The following is a 6,857-nucleotide window of genomic DNA, read 5'->3' as shown; positions in this document are numbered from 1 at the left end:
GACTCCTCTCCACCTTTTTCCCAACCCTCGTATGTGCAAATGACTTTTTCTCAAGATTCCTTTTGCCTTAACTGAAGAACTCTTGAAGCAGAAAATAAAGCACTGCTGCTCACTCAGCCAAGACTAATTTCAGGAACAGCTTTATTCAGAGACTACAGAACTAATTCAGCCTAAAAAGGGGAAATGATTCTATGATGGCCTGCTACTTATTAATTCTACTTATTACACATGAATTATGATCATTTCCTGCACTCATCAATGAAGTCTTAGATTCACTCTTTACGTGAGTCCTGTTGAAGAAGATACACAGTCTGGATAGAAAGAGCAGGGCCACAAGGTCTCTGTGTCTGCTCTCAAGGGATGTGGTGTGAATTTTTCATAAGTCTGGCAACAACTTATACGATCAAATGCAACCTGTGAAGTTGTGTACAGAAAAATAAATCAGTAAAATGTTATATTTGTATGAGTCTTACAGCCAAGCCTGAGGGCAAAGGCTGATCTCAACAGCTTTGATGTTTACCTGTCAGACCAAGACGAGGGCTTTCTGCTTTCCATTCAATTTGTTATCTTCATCTATCACTGACTGTGGTTGCTAGTGGCTGTAAGTTTGCATTAGTTCTATAGGCAAAATTAGAATTACATAATCAGAATATAATATCAACTTCAGCACAACTTTATGAAACACAATATTTATACAAAGTGCACCTCTAAAGTTACTCCCATCAAATATGATAATTCTCCTGAAGTGTTTCTGGCTGCTTCTGTTAGAATTCTAAATATTTGTGCTGAAAGAACTGTTTGCTTGTTCTGGCTTTGCCACTGAAAACCGTTTTTAAATTCAATGTTTTCTCTCAGGCATTCCTGCTCTCACAGTTTCATTACCTTTCATAACAAGCTGCCAGCGCCATTTATGTAAATGCCTCATGATTTCATCTTTAGCACAAAACTGGAGAATTTTTCTGCTTTCATTTTAGCTGCAGAGGGACAATGAAGGGACACTCCAGCATAGCTTAGCTTCCGTCTGAACTCACTGTGAATAGATCGTGTAATCTATCAGAATGGATCACAGTTGAAGGTCTGAAATGATGAATAGAAGATAGAGGGCTGGTGATTACGAAGAAATGAGGAGGAGTGACCCTTCCCAGGTTATTTCATATCCCAAGGGCTATACATGTCATGAATGCGCCTCTCTCTTGTGTGGCTTTGGGTCTTTCACATACTGTAATGTAGAAATCACATCAGCATCCTCTGATCTCAATGGAATGTTGCAAACAAAAGGGACAAGTGTGTAAAAAAGAAAATAAATATAACCAGACAGGATCTTGAAGAAAATCAGTGTGCAATGAGAACTTTGTTTTTTAAAGATTTTTAGTGATGCAGATACTTTACCTATTTTTTGTTTTGCTGCTACACAGTATCACCTTTAAACTACACCACAGTTTACTCTACTCCACTCCCTGCTTCATAAATTCAAGATTCTGACCTGCAAAAGGTGAAGAATTCTGAACAACTTTTGCTCTATTATGAATCTCTCTTTGAAGAAAGCTGGTGCACTGCTATTTCCTGAAATTACAAAAATATAGCTGAAATATTTGATTGCCACCCCCCCCAAAAAAATACGTATGAAAGCTCATTTCCACCAGTAAAACTAAAGAAATGAAAAAAAAAAAAAAACTGATATTGTGATTGCCGTTCTCCTGAGAATTGAACATCTATGAAGTAGTTAGGGCCAAACTTTGTAATGTCTTAAATCTAAGCCCTGACTACATGTCATTTAAATTAGTAACCAAAGATGTTACCCAGTCCTGTTGTTAAACACACTGTAAAGTGACTCCCTTTATGTGCGATAAGGATTGTGTTTTTCAAGTTGAACTCTGTACATGGGGTGCCTGTCTTAACCACTAGGCCACATTGGTGCCCAACAATAACAGTTTTTAATGATCTTTCAGACATACTGTTAGCTATCTTGATAATGGCTGAGGCACTCTGCACCCAATATCTCCCAAGTAATGGATTAGCATGGTCCTGTTAACAGGAGTAGTGAACAGCATTGTTATTGCATTATCACCTCATGGGATTGAAATAATTGTTTAAGGTCTAAGTTAAATCATTTCGCTTCACCAGGGAAACAGAGTCATGGTTCATGAAGAGCTGTATATTTTGATTGCAAACTGCATGAATACACGTATTGATTTTTTTGCTTTCATCAGCAAGTGACCTTATGAATGGGATAACGCTCTTTAGGGTTCCATTATCAGGTGCTTATGGATGCTAGTTTCTAACATAGTTTTCTGCTTCAAGTCTTCCATTATGACCTGTAATGGACACCTTTAGTGGGGATGATCCCACTAGCCCCAACAGCAATATGTAACAGTATATTTAACAAGGATGTCAACACCTCCTGCAGGAAATGTTATGCTCATTAAGGCTTGTTTTTTAAAGATTTTTAGTGATGCAGATACTTTACCTATTTTTTGTTTTGCTGCTACACAGTATCACCTTTAACCTACACCACAGTTTACTCCACTCCACTCCCTGCTTCATAAATTCAAGATTCTTACCTGCAAAAGGTGAAGAATTCTGAAGCTGGTGCAATGCTATTTCCTGAAATTACAAAAATATAGCTGAAATATTTGATTGCCCCCCCCCCCCCCCCCCAAAAAAAAGCTCATTTCCACCAGTAAAACTAAAGAAATGAAAAAAAAAAAAAAAACGGGGTCAGCCTTGAAGGAAAAAACTCCCAAATGTTATCAGAATTAGATTAAAAGAAAAAATTGTGAGATATTAAAGGCACTATGAGGAGTTTTTCACCAGCTGAGAAACAGACTGAAACCAACACTGATGTCTCTTTATGATATTCAAAAGCAAACAAGACCATGAACAACAACACTGATACCTTCTCTGTTGTCATTTTTAATGCCGTGAACCACTCAGAGGGGGTAGGTGTCAGACCACATGATTGACATTTGGCTTTAGAAACATCCTTTTTCAACTGTTTTCATGGCAAATAATCACATCCAGTGATATATCTGGCTGTTAAAAGACAGCAGAGTGAGGTTTTTGTTGAAAACACCTCTTATTTCTTATTCTGTACATGCAAAAGTAGTAACACTTTGTCCACAGTGGGGCGCCTAAATTGATATAAATCAAAAGTTCGTCACAGCAGCTTTAAGTCAAAAGTACGAGTGAATTGAGAATTTATATCAAAGTTGACATTGAGATAAAAAGTAAAAACTATGAGCTAAAAATGTTGAATTAGAGATACAAAGTTAGAATTTTGAGTGTATTAAAAAATTATAGATAAATGTAAAAAATGTGAGATTATAATCAAAATGATAGGATAAAATGTTAAATTAGAGATACAAAGTTAGAATTTTGAGTTATTCAAAATTAGAGATACAAGTAAAAAATGTGAGATTATAATCAAAATTCTGAAATGAAAATGTTAAATTAAGAGTTTATGTAGACTCAGCAGATAAATTGTCGAAATTATGCTATAAATCATCAATATGTGATAAATGGTCGAATAAACAATGAAGTGTTTTTATTATTCATTATTATTTTATAATTACCACACTTACTATATCATAATTAGGATTCACCATCTTATTTTTTCCAAGTAATCCTCTCACTATTTTGACATTTTTTCCCATGAATTTGATTTACTGCTTTTAACTTTGAGCAATCATGTTGACTTTTAATCTAAATAATGCTTCTGACTTCTCTCAAAATCCTGACAATATTTGGGTACTATTTTATTCCTAGGCTTCTTGCAACTGATGGAAGTGGGTATCCATCAGAGACACTCTAAGGCAGGGGTGTCAAACATGCGGCCCGCGGGCCAAAACCGGCCCGCCAGAGGTTCCAATCCGGCCCGCAGAACGACTTTGCAAAGTGAATTTTACAGAGAAGACAATGCAATTTTGAAATAAAAGTAACTACTATTTCAAATTTGTCCTCTGGGGGTCGCATAAAATCAAAGTGCTGACGGAGCACACCTGAATGGCGCTTTTTTTTCCTGGACTTTTTTTCTCAAAGTAAGGAAATAGATGACTTGCTGTTTGCATAATCAAGTTGAGATTCATAAAGACTTGTTCGAGCACTATAAGATGATCAACTAACTACTAACACTAGCACTACACCCCTGCATACAAACTGTTACTGTTGGAGCTGAGGGGTCCAAAATAGTCAACTTTAGCTTGTTCATTATTATAATCTCTCTGTTCTTTTGCTGTAAACATTACACTCTGTGTCAGGTGAATGGGTAACCTGTGTGTTTGGTGTGTTAGCAGCAGGTTTCAGGGACTTAAAGAAAAAATATTCTGCCCACTATGAGACTCATCATGGCAAAAAATACAACAACTGCTTTTGTAGAAAGATAGTTCATTAAGTGTGAACATTTTCATGTACTTGTATTTTTTTGCACTACCATCCATCCATCCATCCATTGTCTTCCGCTTATCCTGGGTCAGGTCGCAGGGTAGCAGTCCAAGCAAATTGACCCAGACATCCCTCTCCCCGGCGACACTTTCCAGCTCCTCCTGGGGAATCCCGAGGCATTCCCAGACCAGGCGGGAGATATAATCCCTCCACCGCGTTCTGGGTCTACCCCGGGGCCTTCTCCCAGTTGGACGTGCCCGGAACACCTCTAAAGGGAGGCGTCCGGGAGGCATCCTTATCAGATGCCCAAACCACCTCAGCTGACTCCTTTCGATGCGGAGGAGCAGCGGCTCTACTCCGAGCTCCCTCTGGATGTCTGAGCTCCTGACCCTCCCTCTAAGGCTGAGCCCAGACACCCTTCGCAGAAAACTCATTTCAGCTGCTTGTATCCGCAATCTTATCCTTTCAGTCATGACCCACAGTTCATGACCACAGGTGAGGGTTGGAACATAGACCGACTGGTAAATCGAAAGCTTTACCTTCCGGCTCAGCTCCCTCTTCACCACAATGGTCCGATACAAAGTCTGCATCACTGCTGACGCCGCACCAATCCGCCTGTGGATCTCATGCTCCATTTTACCCCCACTCGCGAACAAGACCCCGAGATACTTAAACTCCCCCACTTGGAGCAAAGTCTCACTCCCTACGAAGAGAGAGAGCAATCCACCGTTTTCCGGCAGAGAACCATGGCCTCAGACTTGGAGGTGCTAACTCTCATCCCAGCCGCTTCGCACTCAGCTGCAAACCGCCTCAATGCCCGCTGGAGGTCCCCGCTCGAGGAAGCCAACAGAACCACATCGTCTGCAAAAAGCAGAGATGAGATTCCAAGCTCCCCGAACTGGAGACCCTCCTCCCCCCGGCTGCGCCTTGAGATCCTGTCCATTTGCACTACAGCAAAGGGAAACATTTAGAGTTGTCGTTATTTATAGGTTATTATGTTTAATTTTACTGGTCCGGCCCACTTCAGATCAACTTGTGCTGTATGTGGCCCCTGAACTGAAATTAGTTTGACGCCCCTGCTCTAAGGGCTTAAACTTCATGTCTGTGTAAAGGTATTTATTAAACATTTTAACATTACTGCACTGAAAAGCAAACTCCAAACAGCCAAGGGTCCAAATTCCTGTTAGTCTGCGCATGGACAGATTGTGAGGACCCAAAAAGAAAGATTTCCTCTAGCTCCTAAGCTTCTTCAATTATACATGGACAGATTTGAGCTTTAAATCACAGCGTGACAGACAAACACTATGGAGTCTTCAACTTCCAACACATGAAACCTCAGAATACATCCTGGTCTAAAATCGTATTATGTAAAGTAACTCAATCTGATTATGAAACGTTCCAGTCATGATGGATAATAGACAACCTGAACAGGTGGATTTCTACCAGATGGACATCTCCCTATCTGTGCTTATACTGCATGAAGTTATAAAGCGTGGCTCATCCTGTTTTTTTTTTTTTTCTGCCACTGTAGGAGAAACTGCCGGATTTATGCATCGTTCTCGTTTTCAGCCGAGGCACATGATTACAGTAAGCCATGAACTGTGTCTGAAGGCTCCTCTGGTTATTCAAGAATGACAAGTCAGGTTTGCAGCGGATGAACCCAAACGACTCCTGGAAGCATCACTGATCACAGCAATGACAGCACTGAAAGGGAAGGGAAAGTTAAATGTCATTGGACTAGAAACGTCTACAGGATCACTTTAAGTTTGGAAGTCAACACATACAAGTACTGATATAACCAAAAATAATATATATATGTATCATCTTAATCAGTGTTTTAACTAGGAGAAAGGCACAGTCAAAACATGTATGTAAGAGGGTGAAATTCAACTCTAGATGGCAGTCTTGTGTGAAGAGCTTATCCTTGAAACAATTCTTCTCTCAGCCAGCAAATGTAGCAGAGCTGAAGATAAACTAACACTAATTACTGTAATTGCAATTGTTTACTTTCGTTATGTGATTCTGATTGAAACTGAGTTTGCCTCCCCCTGAAACCCCATCAGCCTTTCATTTTCTTCAGACTCCAAATCCCTCCCAGAGCATCCTGTGGAATGTTAAACATGTTGGATCAGTTCAGTCTCAGTGCAGTCTGGAGAGGTGGATGTGTCTCGGATCAGTGTCACAGGTAGCCTTGGCACAAAAGAGCACACAAAGGGATACTTGGATGACCTAAGGGGGAAGGAGGGTGTGATTTTTCTTTTCCAGCCCTCTGTCCTGCTTCCACCTCTGGCTGAAGATTACGCTGTAATGTTGCTCTATGATTCTAATCCATTTCTAGCTCCCCAAACTTAAAGGCTTTGGACCTCTTTGGAAATAATGTCTGCTCTCTCCATGACCCCTGAACACAACTTGTTCTTTGTGTTTCAGTTCTTAGCACCTGAACAAAAAGTCTCACATGCTTTCATACAAGTAAATAT

At 40.0% G+C, this 6,857-nt stretch overlaps 1 long non-coding RNA gene across 1 annotated transcript; it reads left to right on the top strand.

Moving 5' to 3' along the window:
* The first annotated feature begins 1,416 nt into the window (after positions 1-1,416).
* LOC117831068 lies at positions 1,417-6,373 on the top strand. Its single transcript, XR_004634895.1, has 2 exons — positions 1,417-1,492; positions 5,912-6,373. It is a non-coding gene; the product is annotated as an uncharacterized LOC117831068 (long non-coding RNA).
* Positions 6,374-6,857: the final 484 nt, after the last annotated feature.

This window comes from Notolabrus celidotus, chromosome 19, assembly GCF_009762535.1.
Source record: "Notolabrus celidotus isolate fNotCel1 chromosome 19, fNotCel1.pri, whole genome shotgun sequence".
NCBI classification, from domain to species: domain Eukaryota; kingdom Metazoa; phylum Chordata; class Actinopteri; order Labriformes; family Labridae; genus Notolabrus; species Notolabrus celidotus.
Note: the sequence above shows the minus strand (reverse complement) of the source record. Positions and strands in the feature narration are given on the sequence as shown.